Source organism: Sminthopsis crassicaudata, chromosome 4, assembly GCF_048593235.1.
Source record: "Sminthopsis crassicaudata isolate SCR6 chromosome 4, ASM4859323v1, whole genome shotgun sequence".
NCBI lineage: Eukaryota > Metazoa > Chordata > Mammalia > Dasyuromorphia > Dasyuridae > Sminthopsis > Sminthopsis crassicaudata.
This window is the reverse complement of record NC_133620.1, coordinates 161,510,359-161,537,105: the sequence shown is the minus strand read 5'-3', so window position 1 is coordinate 161,537,105 and position 26,747 is coordinate 161,510,359. Positions and strand designations below refer to the sequence as shown.

The window sequence follows — 26,747 nt, the reverse complement described above, 5'->3', positions numbered from 1 at the left end:
AAACCCACTACATAGAAATCTTTAGCAAGCTCTTGTTGTGAAAGGTTGGAGATTCAAAATTACACTAATAATCTAAATGGAAATATCATTATACTGCATTAGGAAAAATAAGTCAAAGGAAAATCTTGTGGACTTCCATGGAGGTAAACAGGATTTTATGTAAGAAAATATTCTTTGCAATTGAATTTATAACTAGAGGTAATACATCAAAGAAGAAAAAAATAAACTGTATGATGCAATAGTCATCAACAGGCTTATAGGGTTCAAATGTTCCAGTGTTAGATGTTCCATTGGCAATCTCTGAATGAAACAGACCAAGAGATAAAGAAGCTTGTTTCCAATAGGAATTGAAATTCAAGATTAAGATGCATTTAGAATCTTTAAAGGAAAAACAGAAGAGAATTTTATGCTGTGGTTTTAATTTGCATTGAATAAACAGGGGGGAAAATCACTAACATTATGTTTGTTTCCATAAAAAAAAAATAAATCCCCCCCTTTTTTTTCCATAGGAATGTTTGGCGCCTGTGTTAAGCCTTTTAGAAGCACTATAAATGGTTCAGGAGATGTGGTTCTTCTCAAAGACAGTAAATTAGTACACTTTGCAGAAAAAAATGATTTGCTGTCCTTTTCTTTGAAGTTTATAAAGAAAAGGCCAAGTTTGAACTCAGTCCTTTTGTGAAAAAGAAAATTTGTAAGGGCCCTTGGGAATGGAACTCAAGTAATTCTTTCCCCATTAGCAATAGAGTTATATTGCTATTATAATTCCACAAGCATAAGCTTAAAGAAATTAGATATGTAGGAAGAAACTGAATAGTTATTTCATTCTCAAAGCCTTGGGATACTCTTATGAAAAACACAAATTGCACTCCATGTAATGCACTTGGAATTTAGAAGAAATAACCATTTTTCTTGAGCTAGGCTTAGAAGATTTCTTTTTTATAAAAATAAACATTTTTATAAACATCCAAAGGAAAATGTGTCTCTAGATTTAAGTGTTGTAAAAAGGAAAAAGGCAAATTTAATTTGGTAAAATTCCACAAACATTAAGTACCTCTCACCTGTATGATTGTAAAGGCCTCTGAAACGGTCTTCATCTCAAGATTCTCTCCACTCTATCTTCCACATAGCTGCCAAAATAATTTGTTTAAGCATACTTTGACCATGTCACTCCCCTACTTGATAAATTCCCATGGCTCCCAACTGCATCTAGGACAAAATAGAAACTCATCTGTTTAGCTTTTAAAATCCTTGACAACCTGGCTCCAACCTACATTGGATGTTGTAGACTCATTATTTATTAATGAGTATGATGTATACTCAAACTCATTATATATGTTCCCCTCCTTCCAAAACTCTATAATGTAGCCATAGTGACTGTCTTGTTCTTCATGCACAAAACTCAATCTCTTAATTCTGTCCCTTTGAACTAGTCATCGTCTCCCATAACAGAGGCACATTTCCTTCTCACCCCTGCCTTAAAGAGTTGCTTTTGTCTTTCAAGACTCAGATCAAGTATCACCTTTGGCCCAAAGCTTTTTCTGATGCCCTGGACCTTCCTCATTATCTCAAATTTATTCTACATGAATTGTTCTCCTTCCCAGAGAGAATATAAGCTCTTTGAGAGAAGGAATTATTTCTTGTTTTTTATATTACTAGTACCTCATACAGTCCCCAGTGTATAATAAGACTTAAGAAGTACCTGTTGATTGATTGACTAATTAATTAATTTAAACTGAGCAGCTGTACTAAATGCTGAAGGACACAAAGATAGTACACCCAGGGCCATAGGTAAACCTTCTGAATTGGGGCTTTGTTACAGTGCACCATGTGATATTGAAGAAGGGAAGGGACTCCAAAACTCTAAAAATCCTTGAAGGAGAAAATCTCCTTCAACTCTGCTTTAGTGAGGGACCCTGCTCAAGGGAAACAAGACAGTTTAATTCTGTTATCTAGGTGGAGTTAGGTCAGTCCTTAGCAAAAGAATTCTAACCCTATTCAATTAAAGATCTTTTATTCTATTCAAATTCCAACTCAAGCTGAAACCCAACTTTTAGATGAGCTAATTTGGGACTCCACCCATTAGCCCCACTAGATCTCACCTGCTCAGGCTATCCCAAGCCTCACCAAGACACTCGATATAATGGCTTCTTTCAAGGAAGGTTTGTTTTTTTTTTTTTTTTTTTTTGCAGATGAACCTTGATAGTTCCCTTTGCTGCCAGAACCTTCTGTCCACTGAGAACTGTATTCTCAGTGCAAAACTTCATTTTCCATAGATCTGCCACTACAGAAGTCAGTCTCTTAGCAAACTTATTTCTATCTAACAATAAATTTTCATTCTGCAACTAATAATTTGGGAATGAGTGAATTCTTTCACTCCTAAAATCTACGGCCAATTTAAAGGGGATTCTTAACAACTCCCTTATAGCTACTAATCTAGACCACTCAAACAGCATTAATATCACTTTCCATCCTTCAACAAAGTAAAACCAAGAGATTTCATTAACTTGTTAAAAAGGAAAATTAGTTAAACCTGGTTTTCTTTGCTTCTGCAACACCAAACAATGTTTCATATAAGGATTGTGCTACTTTGGTGTGACTAGACAGGGAGAGACTATTCCTGGTATTGAAGTTGAAAGAGTGACTTGTAAATTGGTCTAACTTTTTGGTAGAAAGGGTAGTTTGGGGGGAATATAGTGACAAAGTGCTTGCTGTTGAGCTTAATTCCTTCTAATATATCTTGCATTCTGTTTTCAGTAAATATTATGTTGAAATAAAAAATAGCCTAAATAAGATAGCAGACTAAGGTAAGTTCTTCCTTATAATGAAGCACTTATCTGAGGCTGCAAGTTAAATCTGCAATAGATAACTTAGTGAATAGCATGCTGGAGTCAGGAAAATCTGAGTTCTATTGCTACCTCAAACTAGGCAGGAGCACTAGCTAGGTAACTTGGGCAAATCACTTAAACACTCTCAGTCTCAGTTTACTCATCTGTAAAAGAGGGATAATAATAACACATCTCTCACAGAGCCATTGTGAAAATCAAATGAAATAACATATGTAAAATGCTTTTCCAAGAGAGTCTCCTGAATGCTGACATAGATTTAATATTTCATAACTTTTCAGATATATGGGCTTAAACTTTTTGCAACATATTATATGTAAGTTATTGTATGGGGAGGAATGAAAGTAATTGTATGGGTGATGTGTAAACAATATTATCAAAGAACTGTATGACTGAGAAAGAAGATGGGGACAGGGTCACAGAGTAAGAACAAGGGACAGATAGACCATGTGCTCCACTACAATGTTAAGAGGACTTAAGGAAAGGTCCCAGATCATTGAGTGTACTCCTTTGGGCTGATTTTGGGGAAACATGACAGGATAGAACCAGCATGGGTAGTTGAGATCAATATGACTGATGGGAGGAACCCACATCAATGAGAAAACAGATCCATTAGAGTATTTAGAATGTTGGAATAAGATCAAAGCAATCAAAAAAAGATAATGTTGATTTTAATGAAAACATTTTTCTCCTTTTGAACCTTAGATGTTGCCCCTGAAAAGGCAAACCATACTACTTCAGCCCATATAAATAAACAATTTAATAATTAATTAATCTGAATCTGACATGAAGACACAGATTTGTCTCTTTTTCAAATCAGTTAAAGGATTAAGAGCAGGAAGGAATTTAAAAGGACCTTAGTGCAACCTTGCAGTTGCATAGATGAGTAAACAAAGGCCTAGAGAAGTTTAATAATGAATCCAAGCTTACTATAGAATTCTAATTCTTTAGATTCTTTTATTGGATTTTTCTATTAAAGTACAAGTGTTGTTTCTTCTTTTTCTCAAAGAGAACCATGACATCAGGGAGAAGATGCCATTATATTCAAATGAATTGGATTCAAGTGAAGGAGGGGTGGGCAAAGTCACATGCCTCACTTTCTTCTTTGGAGCCACCTGAGTTTAGTGGTCAGAAATTGATTAGCGTGACTGGAGATGGCACTTGATATAGTAAGAGACCTTTGCCTTTTTAAGCTAAGGTCTTTTAGGTGTGACTAAGGCCACACCCATTCAGTGATTAAGGCTAGGTAGAAACTGAAGCAAAAGATGGTATCTTTCACTTAGTTTCTCTCTTTCTCTCTCTCTCTGTCTCTCTGTCTCATGTGTAGCAAGCTGATAAAACAATATTAGTTAATGAGATAGATATATTTTTAAAAGTTACATTTTTTTAAAAAAATGTAAAGGATAATATAAATTCACTATTTATAGTTTGTTGGAAATTGTTACCAAATGGTTTTGAATATGGGCTTATCTATCTTTATTTGTTCAATAATACAACTATAAATGGCACCTTAAAATGGCATTAATAGACTGAACCAAAATTCAAAATCCAAATCCAAAATTGCTTCAGTCATTTTCTTTAAAAGTTCATAGTATAATAAAGAATATCTATTTTTTTTTAAATTGCTCTTGTAATTGAGGGTTTTTTTTAATGCTGGGGGTAACTTTGCTATTAATAAAAATAAAATATTTTAAAATACATAGAAATTAACATTTTAAAAGATATATTACACACACATATACACATATCTATATATATAAAATTTAATATATGCATTTAGTGGAAAATGCTCTAATAAGGAGAAATTCTATCAAGAAAATGGACTCTATTTTGGTCAAGATTTCCTTCAAGGGGAGAAGGAGAAGTCATACTACTCTGATTCCAATTGCAATCAGTATGGTATAAATAAATTAACTGTGTAAAATTTAAAACCTTTGCCTTAAGGAAATTTTTTTTTACATATAAACATACAGTAGATCTTTTCTTTCTTGATAAGAGATTGAGGTGACTTAAATTAGAAAGTCTTTGATAATTTGATTTTGTTCTTTTATGTTTTGTGGGAAAACGGAGGAGACATGTACCAAGGAATGTCACGTGAGTGGCATAATAAAAAAAAGTATACTGATGATTAATTTTAACAATGAAACCAAATGAGGTACAATGTAGGAACCTGGGCATATCATGATATTTTCTTAACCTCAATTCTATCATTTTGAAGGCAGAATAGAGACTAACTTTCTTCACAGCAAGTTTAAGATACTTTAAAAAAATATTTAGGGGAGGATTCTGAGAAGATGGCAGAGTAGATTAGTAAATTTCAAGCTTTCCATATTTTCCCTACAAACAGAACAAATTTATGCCTCAGGATGAGGATAAACTGGTGAAAAATCAAGAAGACTTGAGGCAGAACAGGGGTCCTCCTGGGACAACTCAAGAAAATTAGAAGAAAGATCCCAAGCCAGGGTTAATCTTTGGTAAGTGTAAACACCTTTAGGTTAGATCCACAGAAACACTGTGGAGCTAGCTAATCCAAATCAGCAGAGATTCATTCAGTCTTCCCAGACTTAGATTCCCAATTCCCCAAATTGTCTGAGAAATCAAAGTTTCTGTATTTTCTGTTGAGATTCCAGCCAAACCTAATTAGCCCCAGGGTTTTCCACTTCTTAACCATAAGAATTCCAGAATTTCTTTATAGTATCCCTGGGAATTTTCACTTTGGGATCTTTTTTAGGAGGTGATCAGTGGATTCTTTCATTTCTATTTTATCCTCTGATTTTAGAATATCAGGGAAGTTGAAGTATGATGGGTAGACTCTTTTTTGATCATGGCTTTCAGGTAGACAAAGAATTTTAAAATTATTTTCACTGGATCTATTTTCCAGGTCAATTGTTTTTCCATTGAAATAGTTCACATTGTTTCCTATCTTTTTCTTCTTTTGATTTTGTTTTATTTTTCTTGATTTCTCATAAGTTCATTAGCTTCAATTTGCTCAATTCTAATTTTCATGGAATTATTTTCTTCAGTTAGCTTTTATACCTCCTTTCCCATTTGGCCACTTTTACTTTTTCAAGGCATTCTTCTCCCTGTTAGCTTTTTGCATTTTCTTTCACACACTCTCAATTCTCTTCCCAATTTTTCCTTTCTCTCTCTTACTTGATTTTCAAAATCCCCTTTGAGCTCTTCCCTAATCTGAGACCAATTCTTATTTTTCTTGAAGATTTTGGATGTGAGAGCTTTGACTTTGCTATCTTCTTCTGAGTGTGTGTTTTGATCTTCCTTGTCACCATAGTAACTTTCTATGGTCAGAATCTTTTTCTGTTGTTTGCTCATTTTCCCAGTCTACTACATTTTTTAAAATTCTGTTAAACTAGATTTCTGTTTCCAGGGTAGAGAGTACTCTGTCCCAAGCTCTCTCCAGAGATCCTTATAGGGATCTGACCACAAGTACCTTTTTTGCCCTTGACCTGTGTGGATGGTCCCCATTCCACTTTGGCTGTAAGTCTATGTACTAAAGCAAGAAAGTCCTTCTCCAGTGCTACTGAAGAGACTTCCTTTGAGCTGAGGCCTCTGGAAGTTGTCCCTATCATCCCCATAACTATCTATGCCCACTCTTGGCTTGCTGGTTTTTCAAAGCCCTCTCATTTACTCATTCTACTGACAAACTTTTTCTGCTCACCTTGCAATATGTCCTTGATGTCTCTGGGTTGATAAATCTAGTAACCTCTGATACTGCCACTGATTCAGAGCACCTCAATGCTGACTCTTTGTTTTGCAGGCAGTGGGGCAAAGGCTGGGGCTGGGGCTGTGCTGGTGCATTTTGTGCTAGGACTACAGACTGGACTCCTCCCCTGTTGTCACAAATCTTTCCTGCTGACCTTTTAAGTTTTTTCAGCTGGGAAATGTTCAATTCTATCTCTTTGTAAGTTCTAATACTCTAAAATTTGCTTAGAGTCATTGTTCAGAGGAATCTAAAAGGATGTGGGAGAGAACTTTCTTTGAATCTCTATTCTCACTCTGCCATCTTGACTTTGCCCTGTTGTTTTTTAAGAGGGAAAAAATGGAAAGGAAAATGAGAGAGGAAGAAAGTGGGGGGAGAGGAAGGTAAGAGACAGAAGAGAATATGAGGAGAGAAAGAGAGAAGAGGAGAGGAGGGGAGAGGAGAGGATAAAGTTAAGCCTGGATAACCTGGACACATCAGAAAGGAGAATCTGAATGACAAAAAAAAAAAAGTAATTTTGTTACTATCAATTATATGTGAAGTGGCAAATGGGATTTAAATTGATTACTTGACTAAAAAGTTCTTGAAATAATTATTTTAATTTTAGAATCATGCAATGGGAAGGAATCTGGGAGACTATACAGTCAAAACCATTGATTTTATTAATAGATAAGGAAATTGAAGTTCAGGGAGAAGTGATTTGTTTAGAGTCCTACAAATAGTTGCATAGCAGACATTAGAAATTCCACTTTTGCGAACTTTCTACCACATGATGCAAGTTCCTTGCTGAGAATAGTTTATAATGTAATATAATACATATTCTAAATAAATGAGAGGTCCTAAAAATATCTGTTCTCTGAAATAGGTATACATGAATTCCCAGAAAGAATTGGTGTTAAAAGGACACTATCCTATAATTCAAATGACCTAGATTTTAGTTCATATTCTGCATTTTATTAATTTTGAGGTTATGGATAACTCATTCAATATTTCTCAGCTTCAATTTGTCATTGTAAAATGATGTTAAAAATACCTACTTGGCAATCAGCATGTTTTAAAGTTTACAAAGTACTTTTCAGATATTATACAACAATCCTGTGAGCATATCACCATTATTATTTAACCAGTACATCAACAGGCATTTATAAAGTGCCTATAATATAGCAGACAACATAGTAGATGCTGAGGATTCAAATACAGAGAATGAAGCAATCTCTACTCCTAGCCCATTTTATACATAAGAAAGCTGTAGTTCAGAGAAATTAGTGACTTTTCATGGTCACAGAGCTAGTTTGTGTCAGAGTTGAGATGTGGACTTTGGCAATCCTGACTTCAAGGCCAGTTTTTTTAGCAGTAGTAGCAGCATATAGTAAATCTTTTTATAACACCTACTGCCAAACATAATGGTAAGTGATTTACAATTATTATCTATCTGATCCTCACAGTAACCTCTAGTGGTAGTTATTATAATTATTCCCAACCTAAAAATGAAGAAACTAACATGGGTTAGTTTGCCCAGGGTCACACAGATGCTAAGTGTTGGAGGCAAGATTTTAACTCAGGTCTTCCCTAACTCAGACTGAGGCTCTATCTACTGTGTTACCTAGCTGATGCTATTTTATCCTCTCTACCTTTGAAGAATATGAGAATTTGAAGAATACATTCATATTCATACTGAGAAAAGTTAAGAGTGAAGGAAATCAGAAGAACTTTTAAAAATCTGGGTTAAGGACAACTAAGCAGCTACAACTTCATCACTAAATATTCAGGCATTATATTGGAGACCCCCAGAAGATGGAGGAGTAAGCCACTGTTTGTAAGGAATAAGTTAAAAATCTCTTTCAATGCCCTCTCTCAATGAACTATGGAATAATTACAAAAGTCATTAAATTAATTCCTTTTCCAAGACTATTGTACTCCTATCAATTGACACTAGAAAATGGGCAAAGAATAGGTAATAACTGTTACCAAAAGAGATTATATAGTTTTCCACTGTCCTTTTAGCAGGAAATTCTTCTTTGCTACAATGACCCAAAGTGGTCTTGGAGCTCTACATTCAGCCAAGTGGTATAGCTAAAGTGCTGGATGTGGTGTCTAGGACAACTTGAGTCCAAATCTTCATTAACATACTTTCTAGATATGTCAAATTAAGCATGTCACTTAACTTCTTACTCTCAATTTCCTGCACATATCTTAGAATATTGCAGTGAAGATTGTATGAGACAAACTATATAAAGTCCTTTGCAAACTTTTAATGCATATAAATACTAGTGATTATTAAGAGCAGTATGTTATAGTGGAAACTTCAGAGATAACTGTCAGAGAATTGAAATAGAAAGGGGAAAGATTCTAGAAAGGGAGAACTATGCCAACCGAGAAAAAAAATCTCCTGTGCTTTTGCCCTCATTTTTTATTTAATAGATGGCACAGAAAAACTAGATAACATTGTATTAAACATAATATCATAAAATATTAGAATAATTTTATATATCTTTCACAATGTATTATGAGATATAGTTTTAACTAATCAAAAGATAGAAAATAAAATATAGGGGATAACACTGATTACGTAAAACTGAAAACCTTCTGTAATTCACTTAGGAAATAATCAAATGAGGAAAAATTAAATCAAATTTCTTTCTTAGGTAATAGTTTGATATATAATGTATAAACAACTAAGTATGTATGTTCACATGTAATAAACTGTTTTTAATATAATATTATATAATCCTTGACAACAGAAGCAGCAGCCTTGGATGTTCTTAGGCCAGAATTGATAAGTAGGTCAGACAATTGATCAGAAAGAGATTTTCTTTGCTGGTATTAAATGCAGCTGACACCGCTTGGCAGCTTAGCTGCCACTTAGGGACACAATTATAGGATGAAAAGTGGTACTTGTGATTGATCACAAATTAACTGGGCACTTGATCACAGTTTCAAGGCTAAGAGGAGCTTTGTCTTTTGAGGAGGAGAAAAGGTCCTTCCTGGGTAAAAGAGCAGCATACATGTCAGCAGAGCACTAACCAAACTCTTCTTCAGATCACATCACTTTGGAAACACTGAAAACTTATAGATTCCCAGAGAAAGTCCTGAAAACAGTAGCACAAAAAAGCCTGAAGCTCATCCATTCTTAGGTGAGCAGAGTTCAACTTCAACAAAAAGTTCAAAGAGCGAATAAAGAAAACTTGTCCATAAAAAGCTACTATGGTGTCTATAAACTTATAATAAGATAAAAATAGATACAAATAAAGCCTCAAAATGCTAATTAGAACTAAGAAAAGCAAAAATTACTGGAAGAATTAAAGAAAGAGATAATTTATAGAAGAGAAATTGGAGAAAGAAATGAAAACAAATGAGAAAATTATGAAAGCTTGGTAAAAGAGCCACAAAAAATACTGATGGAAAAACTGCTATTAAAAAGAATAGGTCAAATGGAAAAAGAAGTCCAAAAATATACTGAAGAATAGAACTCATTAAAAATTAGAATTGAACAAGTGAAAACTAATGAATCCATAAGATTTCAAGAAACTAAAATAAGAGAAGAGGAAGAGGAAGAAGAGGAGGAGAAGAAGGAGGATGAGGAAGAAGAAAAAGAAGACAAAGAGGAGGAGGAGACAAGATATCTTGTCAGAAAAACAAATTGCATGTGTAGTATATATAAGTATTGCATACTTAGTTGGGTGCTGGTTTTATTTCTGAAATATATGGGGAACAGTTAAATTTATAAAAATAAGACCTACTCCCATTTGACAAATTAGTCAAAAGACAAAGATAGTTTTTGGAAGAATAAATCAAACTTATCTATGATCATATGAAAAAAATACTCTAAATCATTATTGATTGAATAAATTAAAACAACTCTGGGGTACCACTTCACATCTATCAAAAATGACATATGCTACAAGGAATAAGAGAAAATTAGCATACTAATAAACTGTTGGTGGAATTGTGAACTGGTCCAATCATTCTAGAGAACAATTTGGAACTATGTGTTATATGGAACTATAGAACTATGCATATCTTTTGACTCAGTGATATCACAATTAGATTTGTATCACAAAGAGATCAAAGAAAAAGGAAAAAAAAGACTTATATGTACCCAAATATTTATAGCAGTTCCTTTTATGGTGGCAAAAAAAGGAAACTGAGGGGATGTTCATTTTTTGGAGATTGGCTGAACAAATTATGGCATAAGATTGTGATAGAATACTATTGTATTATAAGACATTATGGAGGTGGGGTAGCTTTATAAAAATGGATGCAGAGTGAAGAAAGAGGAATCAAGAGATCATTGAGTACAGATAGCAACATTGTAATGATCATGAATGAAAGACTTGGTTACTCTGATCAATAAAATCATCCAAAGGATTTATATAAAACACCTCCAGACATAGGAAGGAAGGAACGAAGGAACGAAGGAAGGAAGGAAAGGAGAGAGGGAGACAAGGAAAGAGAGTGAAACTGGAAAACATTGCATAAATTCACTCTAACCTTACTTTAAAGATAGTGTACATTCTGTGCACACTAAGAATAGCTAGTGTACACAGTGTGCATCTATAAGGAACACCATGAAGAATATAATGGGGAAATCTTACTTGGGTTCTATTTGAACAGTTGAAATCACATAGCAACAAACCAATGAGAAGGCCTCAAAAAAGAGAGAAGGAATATATTTCTTGGTATTGACAGGTATTTTAGGAAGTTGGTTTTAGCAAATGAAGACCTGATATGGTTAGCATGCACACTTTGTCTCAAAGTTTGCTGGATAAGGGCTATAAGACTATAACTCATTTTATTCACAGTTTATAGTACTTTAAAGTCTGAAAAACTTTTGACGTCCATAAGCTCCTTTGATCTTCACATAGTCATTCACAAGCTGGTTTCATCATCCCTTTTCCAGGTTATTATTTTGTATATGGAATATAATTGTATAATACTTCCCTTCATGAACTTTACGGTGTTGCTCCTCATGTTCCTCACAAATGACATTTCATATTCCATCAACATGCTTTTGCACAGGCTCTCTCCCATACTTGGAGTTTTCTCCTTTAGAATTCTTGAATTCTTAGCATTTAGAATTTAGAATTCTTTTGAAAATGCCTTTTAATATTCCTATCTTTAAGAATATTTTAAACATGACTTTCTGCATGAGATGTTTCTAGATTTAAGAGGTTCTAGTGATTTCCCTATGCAAGAAATTAAAAAAAAAAGACTTGTATGTATCAGAGGTATATATGTGCATATGTGTATATACAAACATATGTGTATATATGTTATTTTTCTTGCTAAAATTTAACCTTTTTAACCATAACCTCTTTGTATCCTTACATGACAACAGTGCCTGCTCCATTGCTTATTGAGTATTTGTTGATTTAATGATTTATTGTGAGTCTCAAAAGCAAGAAATCTCCTCAAACTATACTTGAGCCTTTTATGTAATAAGAGAATATCCAACACAAAGATAATACACCTGAAATATTTGGGCAAGGAAATCACTGAGATCCTCTTTTATTTTTAAGTTCTCTGATCTTATGAAGATCATGAACCAAAGAACCATGAACCAAAATTTATTAGTCTTATAGCAATTTATTTTATGGATATAATAAAAAAATTATTTGAAAAAATAAAGCCCGATGCTTGTTCACTTTGATTGTGGGAAATGGGGTGGGGGTGTGTGATTCCAGGAAGTTCAATTACATACATATTCTTTCAAATTTTTCTAGCAATTAATGAATATTTTGGCAAAATTTTAAAAAGAATTAAATGCAGAGTAAGTTTATCTGTTTATGAACACTTTCATCAGTAAATATATTTCCATTCTTCTCATAGCTAGAGCTAGCCCAAAATTACTCTGATAAAAGCAAAATCATTCTACCCAGGAAACCCTTTTTATAGAAAATAAATTTCAAATGTAAAAGTCTAATGTCAACCATTAACACTATGTAGAGAATAATTATTGGTGGCAGTTCCATGATGTTAACAAAAATTTTCACTGCTTGCTACTTACAATGGTAGAATTGAAAATTATAAACTTGTTATTTCTTGTCTCTAAGAAGTTAATATCAATTAATGAAAATATTAAGATTGAAGAAAATTAATGGAAAGGGTTAACAAATGGAAGTGATGAGGAGTCAATGGACAGACACATATTGCTTATCATTACCTGATACTTTGAACTTATCTTTCTCTATAATTGAATATAAATCAAACACAAAACAAACTGGACTATTAGTCTCTTTGTAATATATATCAGATTTTCTAGGTTGGTTAGAGAGGAACATGGGAAGTCAATATTATGAAATGCCTACAAACATGGTATTGCTTTCTAACCAAGGATATTATATATGTATATATACACATCTATGTTTACATACATACATACACATATACACATACACCCATATACATATGTATAATTGAGATAATTCTCAAAGGTACCATTGAGTAGTTGACTTGGAAATATTCAACAAAATAAACCCCTAATATTAACCATAGCATAGATGATAGAATTGGAATTCACAGTCTGGTCCCTACCCAAATCATGAATTTTATCTATAACATCCAGGAGTAATTATAACAACCTCTTCTTGAAGATCTCCAAGGATAGGAAATTCACTATTTTCCTAAAATAATCTATTCCCTTTTGACAGTACTAATTGTTGAGCAAGTTTTTTTCCTTTTGTGTGAAAGTTCTTTGAAGACACTTTTGTACCTTAATTTTTCTTTGCTTTGAGCTAAGCAAACCTAGATCATTTAATCATACCACTGTAAGGTGCAAATGAATGAACAAGTCACATTAAAAAAATAAAAGAAAGTAGAGAGTGATAACCTTCAGATCTGGGATTAAGGGAAAACATTTTACCAAACAAGGGAGAGGGTGGATAGTACTTAGCTAGCAAAGTGAGCACTGAGCCTAGAATCAAAAAAGACATGACTCTGGAAAAATCACTTAATGTCTGTTTGTCTCAGTTTCTTCATTTTTAACATAGAAGAAATAATACCAGAGTTATTTTAACAATCAAAAGAGATAACATTTGTAAAGCACTTTGCAAAACTTAAAACACTATATAATTGTTAGCAGCAACCTGAGAAGGCAATGCATCCCAGAAACAGGGGATCTCTTCTTCAAAGTTACTAGTTGTTATGGGAACAGCCAAACAGCCAGTTTGATGAGTAGTAGTGTAAGGAGAATGTGCATTCCAGACATAGAAGGTCACCTCTTCAAAGTCATTGACATTAATGGTAGTAGCCAGTTCTATTTTGACTGAAAGAAATGTGCATAAATTTATATGATCAGAGATTTAGAGTTAAAAAATAATTTAGAGTTTATCTAATCCAAAATTAAGTTAAGTCACTTGTTTAAAGTCCCATAGATAGTGTGTAGCTGAGTCAGCATTTGAATTCATATCCTGTGACATGCTCTTTTTACAGGAAAAATGGGAAAATATAATGCTGAGGTAGATTTAAATCAAATGGGTAGATGACTTGAAATAATAAGCTGAGAAATGGAAAAAGCTCTGACTATGAAAGAGACTCAAATTCTAGTCCCAATTCTGCTACTAGTTTTCTGACTTTGGATGTCACTAAATCAGTCTAAGATTAAACTTAGCCTCCTGTAAAATGAGAATGTTGCATGAAAAAGTCTTTAAGATTCTTTTTATCTTTACTACTAGCATACAACATAGAACATAATTTTTGTCAGTATGTGGGGACTCCCAATATAGGAAATTTTTTCACCAAGGCAGATAAAAAATATTCTATGGTCACAAGGGATTACCGTAGAAATGGGGAGGTTTGAGTGATTTGTCAACAGTCACTTCCCTAATAAGTGTTGGAGTCAAATTGATTATGGTGCCTAGCAGGGACAAATGTAAATTTGTTTGGTGATATCTTAGAATTATACTGTTTAATACATAACCAATTGCCTTTCCTTTAGAAAATACTTGTGTACTTTTGATGACCCCAAGCTTCTGCATGACATAGAAATCCTCCATTTTAATAATTAATCTTTCTAGTGATGCTGTATGGCTATGAATCATGGGGAAATGGAAGTGGAGGATCACTCAAAAGGCAATGAGGAGGCACATGCTGGATGTGGAAAGGCTGCAAGATAAGACAAATGAGGAGTTATGCAAAACAAATGAAATAAAGGATGTCATCAGAGAAATACACAATGAAAAGTGAACATGAGGTTATCCTAATGATGAGAGCCCAATGAGAATCAATAGACAACTCATGGTCTAAATCTTTGGAATGTGGACAACAAGGGGAAGCTAGGTGGTGCAGTGGGGGGGGGGGGCAACTAGGTGGCAGCTAGGTGGTGTAGTGGATAGAGCACCAGTCTTGAATTCAGGAGGACCTGAGTTCAAATCTGGTCTCAGACACTTAACACTTCCTAGCTGTGTGACCCTGAGCAAGTCACTTAACCCCAGCCTCAGGAAAAAAAAAAAAAGGAATGTGGACAACAAGAAAGTATTTTATTTTGTGTACTTTTGTAGCATATTTGATAAAGTTCTTATGAAGGAACCTAGAACAAAGTGGAGATGGGGAAAGAATTCTAGAGTAAGATTTTAATTACTGGACAGAATACCCATGATGATGATAACATAATCAATTAGATTTCTGGAGAACTGAAATGTAGAACTTAACTATAACTACTATAATTTCTATAGATGGCCAAAATTAAAAATTTAAGAATTCAGGTTACTATGTATTATTTTATTTTTATTTATTAGATATTTCATCCCTCAATATTAGGAAAACTATTAGCATAATTGACTATATCAATAATCAAATTAACACAAAACCACATGATCATCTCAATATATACAGAAAAAGCATTTGATAAAATCCAACACCCATTCCTAATAAAAGTACTAGAGAGCATAGGAATAAATGGACTTTTCCTTAAAATAGTCAGTAACATTTATTTAAAACCATTAATAAGGATCATATATAATGGAGATAAACTGGGAACCATTCCCAATAAGATCAGAAGTAAAACAAAATTGCCCACCATCACCATTACTACTCAATATTGTATTAGAAATGCTAGTTTTGGCAATAGGAGATGAAAAAGAGATTAAAGGAATTAGAGTAGGTAATGAGGGAACCAAATTATTATTCTTTGCAGATGACATGATGGTATACTTAGAAAACCTCAGAAATTCTACTAAAAAGCTATTAGAAATAATCTGCAACTTTAGAAAAGTTACAGGATACAAAATAAATCCACACAAATCATCAGCATTTTTATGTACCACTAACAAAATCCAACAAGAGATACAAAGAGAAAATCATTTTAAAATAACCATCAATAGTATAAAATATTTGGGAATCTATCTAACAAACAAGGGAGGGTCAGGAATTATATGAGCAAAACTACAAAACACTTTCTACACAATTAAAGTCAGATCTAAACAATTGGAAAAATATCAAGTGCTCTTGGATAGGTTGACCAAATATAAGAAAGATGACAATACTACCTAAACTAATCTAATTATTTAGTGCTATACCAATCAGACTCCCAAGAAACGATTTTACTGACCTAAAAAAAATAACAACAAAATTCATCTGGAAGAACAAAAGGTCAAGAATTTTGAGGGAACTAATGAAAAAAAAATCAAATAAAGGTGGCCAACTGTACCAGATTTAAAACTATATTATAAAGCAGCAGTCACCAAAACCACTTGCTATTGGCTAAGAAATAGACCAGTTGATCAGTGGAATAATTTGGGTTCATAGAAAAAAATAGTCAATGACTATAACAATCTAGTGTTCGACAAACCTAAAGACCCCACCTTTTGTGTTATAATAATTCACTATTTGACAAAAACTGCTGGGAAAATTGGAAACTAGTATGGCAGAAACTAGGCATTGACCCATACTTAGCCCCATATACTAAGATAAGGTCAAAATGGGTTCATGATCTAGACATAAAGAATGAGATTATAAATAAATCAGAAGAACATAGGATAGTTTACCTCTCAGACCTGTGAAGGAGGAAGGAATTTGTGACCAAAGAAGAGCTAGATACCATAATTGATCATAAAATAGAAAATTTCAATTATATTAAGTCAAAAGGTTTTTGAACAAATAAAACTAATGTAGACAAGATTAGAAGGGAAGCAATAAACAGGGAAAACATTTTTACAGTCAAAGATTCTGACAAAGGCTTCATTTCCAAAATACATAGAGAATTGACTCTAGTTTAAAAGAAATCAAGCTGTATTCCAGTTGATAAATGGTCAAAGGATGTGAACAGACAATTTTCAGGTGAAGAAATTGAAACTATTTCTAGTCATATGAAAAGGTGCTCCAAATCATTACTGATTAGAGAAATTCAAATTAACCCAACTCTGAGATACCACTACACACCTATCAGATTGGCTAAAATGACAGGAAAACATAATAACGAATGTTGGAGGGGATGTGGGAAAAACTGGGACACTGATACATTGTTGGTGGAATTGTGAACAGATCCAACCATTCTAAAGAGCAATTTGGAACTATGCCCAAAAAGTTATCAAACTGTGCATACCCTTTGATCCAGCATTGCTGCTATTGGGCTTATATCCCAAAGAAATACTGAGGAGGGGAAAGGGACCTGTATGTGCCAAAATGTTTGTGGCAGCCCTTTTTGTAGTGGCTAGAAACTGGAAATTGAATGGATGCCCATCAATTGGAGAGTGGCTGAATAAATTGTGGTATATGAATGTTATGGAATATTATTATTTTGAAAGAAATGACCAGCATAATGATTTCAGAGAGGCCTGAGAGACTTACATGAACTGATGCTAAGTGAAATAAACAGAACCAGGAGATCATTATACTTCAACAATACTATGTGATGATCAGTTGTGATGGACATGGCTCTCTTCAACAATGAGATGATTCAAATCAGTTCCAATCATTCAGTATGAAAAGAATCATGTACACTCAGAGAGAGAACTATGGGAAATGAGTGTGAACGACAGCATAGCATTTCCACTCTTTCTATTATTGTTTGCTTGCATTTTTGTTTTCCTTCTCAGGTTTGTTTGTTTTTTTTTTTTTTACGTTCTTTCTAGATCTGATTTCTCATGCACCAAGATAACTGTATAAATATGTATACATAAATTGTATTTAACATATACTTTAACATATTTAACATGTATTAGATCACCTGCCATTTAGGGGAAGAGGTGGAGGGAAGGAGGGGAAAAGTTGAAACAGAAGTTTTTGCAAGGGTCAATGTTGAAAAATTACCCAGGTATACGTTTTGAAAATAAAAAGCTATAATAATAATAATTATTATTGTAATAAAGATATTTCATCCCAATGAGTTAGCAAGTACAAAATCTTCCCCCTTTTGTGGTGACTGAGAAAATATTGATTTCCTCCTTATTTGTTCTTATCTAATCACCATATTTACATAATTTCTGCTTTCTGTTTGGCTCCTACCTTTGTTCTTAATGCTGTTTTGAAAATTATATTAAAGCTAGAGTCAAGATTTAGATTTGTGGCCCAAAAATGATCTAACACAATATAAACATTAGAACATAATAATTTTATGGATAGTAATGAGTTGGGACAGCTTTCCACAGAGAAAAAGATTGGAGCTGGGAAAGGGTGGTTAGTCTGAAGTAAGTTTGGGTAACACAGCTGCAGAGCCAAAGAAGCCAAATTTAGGGATGGGTCAGCTTCCAAGGTTCAGAGGTTTCATATTGTTAAATGCTTCCAAATGTGCAAATTTATTCAAAGCCACTTTGATCCTATTTTGTCTACATACCAGGATCAAAATTTTTTAAAGAGTAAACTCTCCTATGAAATTTCCAATTCATTTTGCCAGAGGTCAGATCAGACTCCACTTTGAAGAAACAGGATGGGAGAGATGTCACTGCTTTTGAGGAAATTAGAAATTCAAAATTCAGCATCTGACAAATATTTATTGACTGCCTATCAGGAGAATTGCATTTGTGTGCCCTGAACTACTAGGCCTGAAAACTGTTTCCCTTCAACTTTTGAAAATTAAATATTCACCAGACTTTGAGATTTCACCATAGAACATGTAAGTTATCATGAAATAAATACCTTCATGTTGAGGAAAGAATAATTTTATTGTGCTAAGATATGTGCATTTATTAAAGAGCAATATTGCTTTTCTAATGCTTATTCTGCTCATTCCCTGTTCTGGCTCTGGCATTTCATATGTGCAAAGGGTTATGCTGGGAAAAAATCAAATGAATGGAAAGAGTTGTAGATTTGGAAGAAAAAGCCCTTGGTTCAGATTTTATTCTGATACCCTTATAGAAAGATAAAGAACCATTTAACATCTCTAGGACTCAGTTTTCTTTATCTATCTATTAATTAATCAATAAGCATTTATGAGACTTCACTATATCTTTAGGTCAGGTGCTAGGATTACAAAGACAAAAATAAAAGTCATCTGTGAACTAGATGTCCTTTCTAATTCTTACATTCTATGAATTTAATAAATAGAATAACAATATTTACAGCTTGAGAAAAGGAATTGCAAGGCAACTGTCTCCAAAGATAAAGAATTAAGAGAAATGAACTTAAGGGCTGCAGCATGAGGGATTTATATTAAGAAAAAAAAAATGATTTCAAGCCAGAGGTTTTGTTAAATTTTAGACTCAGAAATAAGATACTTTTTTCATCTTGTCAAAGTTTAAATTATATCCCTGATTCACTGTGTGATATTTTGTGTGTCACTTAGCCTCTTTGAGGTTCTTTTTTTCTCATTCAAAAAAATGAGCATTTGGTTTAGGAACTCATCTCTAAAACACCTTCCTCCTCTAAATCTTATGGTAAATGCATTTGGACCTGATGATAGGAAAAGAAACCATAAGTAATATCAATTTCACTTTGTTATAAGATTCTAAAATCTTTCTGATAATAAAATAAACTTGACAGATTGTGCCTACAGCAAAGTGATGAAAGTTGTCACAAAGCAGATATGGTAAAAACTAAAAATCAGTTATACATATAGAGGAACTGTTTTACTGAATTCTTCTCTCTATAAGAGGTCATCCTGTCAAAGACCTAATACCTTGATCAGGATCCATCTTTGCTGTAGGCTTAGCTCAGAAAATACCTTCTCCAAGAAGACTTTCATGATGCTTTCAGTTGCAAGTTTTTTTTTTTTTCCCCCTTAATTGGGTTTCCTAGGGAACTGCCTAGATTTCTTCTATCCTCTTACTCTCTACCTTGTATTACTACTATCCAACAATTATTTCCAACTCCCATCCCCCAAATAAAGTAAATTTCTTGAGGGCAGGGAGTATGTCATTTAAAATTTTTATGTCCCAGGCTCCCATTGCCTTTAAATAAATGGGACTTAATAAATGCTTGTTGAATTCAATTCAATTTAGTTCAATTCGATTGATTCTTGACTGTCACTATTTTTAATTTGACTTCAGCCAAGTCACTTAATTTTCCTAATATTCAATTTCTTCATAAAAACTGTTTGGTCCATTATTTCTGTGTTTTATGAATTTAATCAAATGACTATAATCCAGGCTTTTCTTGTTCTGATGGATCTGTGATAAAAATTAAATGAAGCAATACATGTAAAATGCTAACATCTGGGTCCCATGGCAAGACATAGATCACATAGATCAGGATGACTGGAGATGGCCCTGAATGCAATGGGAGACCTTGGCCTTTTTAAGGTAAGGTCTTCAACAGGTCCCAGTTTGACTTAGGTTGTGCCCTTTCAATGATTAAGGCTAGGTAGCAATTGAGAATACTGAATGTACTAAAGAAACTACCCGCTTCCTTTTAAAGTATTTCAGAGATACCAATTATGTTTTCTTTCTGTTAAGATTTCATTTGAGATTCTTAACTAGCCCACACAAATTGAAAAATAAGTTATGAAAAACATTAAAGTAAAATTATTTAGCCTACAAAATAAATGATTTAACAATATCTTCAAGTGTGTAATTAGTTCCTACAACCAGCATGGAAAACCAGCTGTTTTATATCTCCACTGAGAATAGGACAATGAAAATCAGCATCAGAAATTTAAGTTAAATATAAGGAAGAATCCCCCAAAAGGGAGAGTTGTTAAAACATTGGATAAACTACATTCAAAGATAATGTAGAATCTTCTTTCCTAAAGGACTTTGAAAATAGACAGATTTTTATCTGTTTAGAAGATTTTGGGTGGTCCTGGATGAAGGTGTACCAGATGATCTCTCTCTTTCAACCCTAAAATTTTAATTATAAGATCATTATGGGACTCAGGAGAAGACCCAGAAGAAGGGGAGGGTGGAGAGTTTATGAGAATAAACATTAGTTTATAGAACAGATGTTAAAGAGGCCAAATAATCAACCTTACACAGAAATAAATATTCTTTTATATTTTCTTCAATTTCATTTGATTTTTAAGAAAACCAGGAACATATTAATCATTGTTAATTCTATATTTTAAAAACACATATTAACTATTTATGCTATGTCCAAAATGAAAGACTTTTTGAAATATCCTAAAATGTTCAGCCAAGTGATGTTAACGGCTGCATAGAAAAAGACTTTCCACTTCCCCATTTCTACTTCCAGTCAAATATTACCTCACATTTCAAATGTTTAGACTTACCAGTCCTACATCTGGAAACCCAAATCTAAGCAAACCTTTCACCCTCTGACAATTATCAGTGGAGATGAACTATTCAGAACTCAGGATTTTTTTTCAGTGTAGAAACCACATTGGGGTTATCCCTGAGAATTTCTTCAGCACTGTGTATCAGCTTTCAAGGTTTCCATGATTCCATGATCTGTTTATAACTGTGTGTAGATATGTGTAACCATGGCGCTTTTATTTTTATCATGCTCAAAAATCAGTCTATTACCTTTATATAACATTTGGCTAAAAGCTGATTCATTAGCTTTCATCTGAAAATATTCTACAGATCTCTGGGGAACAAATTTTGCAGTTCTAGTCAACAATTACTTGGAATCCATGGTTCTCCTTTTATGATTATCTAGACTACAAAATCACTTGTCCCAGTCTCATCCTAAATTTCAGGAGTCATTTTCAGCTAAAAGTTTCAGTCTCCCTATGTCTGAGTAAAATATCAGATTTCAGGTAATGCATTCCCATTCTAAACCCAAGCATTATCTAGTCCATGGAGAGCTAGCATGTCATCTTTTTACTGTGAATATTGGAACATGAACAACAAGGAAAATGGATCTTGTTCACAGTGCTGATTTGCTGGCTTCACTTTTCACCCCACTCATCCTCCCACATCCACCCACAATTCCTATCAAAGTACAATAAGTTCTAAATTTCCAGAATGACACAGGGAGAGTTCTCTATTACATTTCATTCAATTCCATCCAATTCCAAAATCATTTATTAAGCACTTACATTTATTGTCTTCCCTAGACAAGGCAATTTCTAAGGTCCTATCCAATTGTAAAATCTATTATTCTATTATTAAACAAGATAGTCCCTTGGAGAAATTGAAGCAATCTTCTTTAGAAACCTTGAGTACAATAGAATACTTTTTGGTCTAGTAGAACTGAAAAGATTCAGGATTCTGTATTGACTCCTCACTATTTTTACTACCAAAATATCACACCAATAAGATACAATTATTGTTTGTTTGTTGTTGTTTGTCCTTTCTTCTTAATGAGGACAATGACATCAGAAAGGTGATGCTATGACTTGTAAAACTGGATTTAAGTGAGGAAGGGCTGGGCAAGGTCACTCGCCTCACTCTTTCCTCTGGAGCCATTTGGGTCCAGTGGCGAGATATAGAACAAAATGACTGGAGATGATCCCAGAATAGAAAATAATAAACATTTATGGAGCATCTATTCTGTACCAGGCATTGTACTAAGGCTCTGAGGATACAAATAAGAAAAATAAAGACAATCATTCCTTGTAGGATCTAGTGGGAGAAGACAATACACAAAAAGGTTGGGAAGAAAGCAAAGGGCACTTTGTATGGGAGCATAATAATATTGGAAGAGTGGTTCATGGGAAATAAGAGAAGGTTGGGAATTCTGAACTCTATAAAGGGAGTCTTTAGAGGGTGGGGAGGGATACCTTTGCTTGATTTCTTTATTAAGGACCATTCCTTAAAGCAAAAGCAAAATCAAAATGATTCTCATTGGTTGGCCATGAATAGGTCCTAGGCCAAGCCCCATTTTGTTATTGTTTGGGTTTTGATTGACTCAGATTGAATGTGAAAAAAAATTATTTCTGCTTTGGTTGGATTTATTTATTTATTAAGGTTTTTGTTTTGTTTTGTTTTGTTTTTTGACTAGGTAAAAGAGATTCCTTGCTTCATTTGCTATTTAGCCTTAATCATTGAATAGGTGCAGCCTCAAACTGAAATCTGTTGAAGACCTTAACTTAAAAAGCCAAAGTCTCCTATTGCATCCAGGGGCATATCCAGTCTTCTTGATCTATATCTTGCCACTGGACCTATAGGGCTCTGGAGGGGAATGTGAGGCAAATGATCTTGCACAGCCCTCCCTCACTTAAATCCAATTCCCTTGCACGTCATGGCATCATCTCCCTGATGTCAATGATCCTCTGAGAATGAAGTGCAAACAACAACCCTCCTATTAGAGATATAAAGGCAACTGAGGGTACTGATAAGCAAGATGACCAAAACTGAATCAAGTCCATGACAAGTTTCCTGGTCTTAAGCTTATTCTAGCAGGGAGAGTGGGAGCATAGTGATGTTGGAGTAGAAAACAAATGGAGTCACCTGAAGAGAAATGAAGATATTCCTTTTGTTTTTATGTCACCTTCATTTCATAACATTTTCTACCTTAATTCCTCATTCCTTATAGTAAAGAGAAAAGAATAAAGAGAAAGAACAAGGCAGTGCAATAAAATAAAACCAACAATATCAACAAAATCTGATGGAATATGGAATATTCACAATCATGGTCTCCCAACTTTACAAATAAGAGAGCAGAGAGCAGATCTTCCTTCGTCCTCGGTGGCCGGTCACGTCCATTAGCTCTCTCCGTGCCGCGGCCCGACCGGGGTTCAGGTCCTCAGTTCGTGTGAGAGTCTCTGCCCAGCCTCTCCATTTAGAGCAGCACGTTGCCAACGCTGACGATGGAGCCGCTGACGATGAAAGCCTACCTGATGGGCAAAGAGGAGGCGGCCCGGGAGATCCGCCGCTTCATCCTGGAGCTGCCCGACGGCCCGGGGGCTGCCACTGGTTGCTCCAACGGTGGCCCAAGTGTTCCCGGCACTGGGGGCTGGGGGCTTCCAGGCATACTACCGAGATGAAGATAGGGACCTGATTGCCTTCTCCAGCGATGAGGAGCTGTGCGTGGGTATGTGCTAAGTTAAAGAAGGCCTCTTTCGGATCTACATAAAAGAGAAGAAAGAATGTAAGCGGGAGCATCGTCCCTCCTCTGCCCAGGAGGCTCCCAGCACCGTGGTGCATCCCAACGTGATCTGTGATGGCTGCAACGGGCAGGTGGTGGGGAACCGCTTCAAGTGCCATCTGCCCCGACTACGACCTCTGCAGCAGATGTGAGAGCAAGGGGCATCACAAAGAGCACAACATGGTGGTGATCTTCCAAAATCCCATCACCGCCTACCAGCCTGAGTGGTTTCTGGCCGACGATGGTTTCAGAAGGTGATACAAGGAGGGAGTATTCCTTCTTTTGGATGGATGCCAGGCTGGGGATTTTTTTCTTCTCAGTCTGTGAATCAGAATGTTCCACAGGCACAATCTTGCTCGACTCCCTGCAGCTCAAGAGCAGAACAAGCTAGTACTAGTTTACAACAGGATCCCACTGTCACCTTCCTGTATAATGTAAGGTGAAAGTGTGGCTGCTGCTCTTGGCCCTCTGGATATTGATGTTCACATTGATGTAGAGCATGGAGGGAAAAGGACCAAGGTGGCTCCGTCCTGCTCTCAGTCTTGCAGTGAGAAGAGTAGCCCTCATCCAAGTGACTGTTCATCCAGCCAGAGCCAAGCAAAGTCCCAGAACTCTGAAATGGATGGTGTCCCTCTCTGAGCAGATGTAGAAGGTCTCTGTGAAGTGTTCAGTGCAAATGGATGAGTGCCCATCCTCATCCCAGAACCAGACCGAGGCTGGTAACAGTTCAGGAGGAGATGATGACTGGACTCATTTGTCTTCCAAAGAAGTGGATCCTTCCACAGGTGAATTTCAGTCCCTACACATGCCAAAAACAGATGGTCCCCACTGTGTGGGCCATTTCTGAGAAGGGCCCGTGGGGCTCAAGGAAGCTGCCTTATACCCACATCTTCCATCAGAAGCAGACCCATGCCTGATCTAGTCTCTCTCCCAGATGCTGTCCATGGGCTTCTCCAATGAGGGCGGCTGGCTCACCAGGCTCCTGCAGGCCAAGGAGTATGACATCGAGGCTGCTCTCCATGCCATCCAGTACTCCAAGCACCCGCATCATCCCTGTTAAGAGTCCTGCTCTTAATTCCCTCATTCTCGTTGTTTTCCTATAACCATACCACACTGACCTGTTGTCAGTCCCAGTTTCTCTGGAAATTAAGCTTATCTTTGAATTTTAGTTCTGTGTTCACTTTTTGCTTAGGCCATCATGAGCATCAGTGCACCCCCCCCTCTGTCAAGGGGAGGCAGGAAATAGATTGAGGAGGACCAGCTCACCTCGGGCCTTGCTTCTTCACTGCTTTGTGAAGGAACAATTTTGTAAGGAGGAGGAGGAGAGGCAGTCAGGCAGGGGAAGTGAAGGGCCAACTTTTCTTTGTTTCAGTGTTCCCTTAGCTCTGTAAGAGAACTGGTTTGTGTCAGTTGTCTTAAAATTAAGTGGTGTTACTTTTCACCTCTGTAACCAATTCTGCAGTTAACCTTGTGAAGAACTGATATTGCTTTCTTTGGTGGAAAAAATTGCCATATCCAACACCATTCATTCAATAAACATTCATTCAGCCTTAAAAAAATAAAAAAATAAATAAAGAAATAAAAATAAGAGAGCAAAGTCTTATCTTTTCAGAGTTGAAGTTAATCATCATTATTATGGAGTTTTCAGGTTCATTTGTTGTGATGATGTTTGTTCTTTCCTTTTAGATTATTTGGCCATGGCATATTTTGTTTTCTTGGATTTGTTTACTTTAAATCACTTCATATATCTTCCCATGTTTATTTAAATTTTATGATACCTTTTTCTTGCTTTCTTCTTACTGCATTTATCAGCAGATAACAGAGGCCTGTGCCTTTTTACTCAGTTTTTTTATGAACAATCTGGATAATGTTCTGCTCTGTTTCTCTTACAAGTTCTCCTGAAATATTTATGCTAAGCAGCTATTATTCCTAATATTCATTTCCAATATTCTTGGAGTTATTTTCTTGTTCACTTGGGTGGAGGCAAAATCAAGAAGGCTAGCAAAGGAAAATGATGGTCTTTACTCTCTACTTATTTTCTTATTCTCTCTAATTGAGGTGTTTTACTCTTTTTCCGGCATGTCAGATTTTCTCTTCTTGGATTTTATTTTTATTTTCATTAAAAATAAAACCTCAGATTTCAAGATTCTAAGAAGAACAAGACTCTCAGTTTTTAAGCTCTTAGGAGAGAAATTCAGCTCCTGAGAATTTTTTTTTTTAATCTTAATGCCAATTTTAGATTTTCAACATGGTTAATGTTTCTTTGAACCTCATTGTCATCATCTACATATATGGGATTGGGCTAAATACTCTCTTTAGCTCCTTCCATCTCAAAACCTGTAATTAAATTATAAATTCTTCAAATAGTTTATTTTTTATTCCCCTTTCAGTTTGTTCTTTTGCATACAGCTATTGTGTATATTTTCTTCAGGAAAGTGGCATTGCTATACCTGAATACAGAAGCTCTTAGAAAAATAATGTTGAAACTAGTTACAAATGATAAGATATTAAGGTATAAGCAGGAAAAACACTAAATATAAGGAAGTCATATTCAGGTAAAACTATTTTGTCATAACTATTGCATTATTATTCAAATTACTCTTTCTCTTTCACAATGTCATTCCTCCTGGGAGAAAATAGATTGCTCTTTTCCCTTGAACTACATGAGGTAAAGTACATTGTTCATCACTAAAAGTGTCAGAAATATTGTTCCTCTAAGGTTCACCACCCAATGTTTATTTTATGTTTTTCTGGTCAGTTCCCTGCTTCTCTTTTGTGCATTATGCTTATGCCAAGACAAAAGTAGTCTTCCTGTGTATCATGTT

At 34.9% G+C, this 26,747-nt stretch overlaps 1 pseudogene; it reads left to right on the top strand.

Annotated features, from left to right (window-relative positions):
* The first annotated feature begins 23,644 nt into the window (after nt 1-23,644).
* On the top strand, nt 23,645-25,191 carry LOC141541149 (sequestosome-1 pseudogene; annotated as a pseudogene).
* The last annotated feature ends 1,556 nt before the right edge of the window (nt 25,192-26,747 follow it).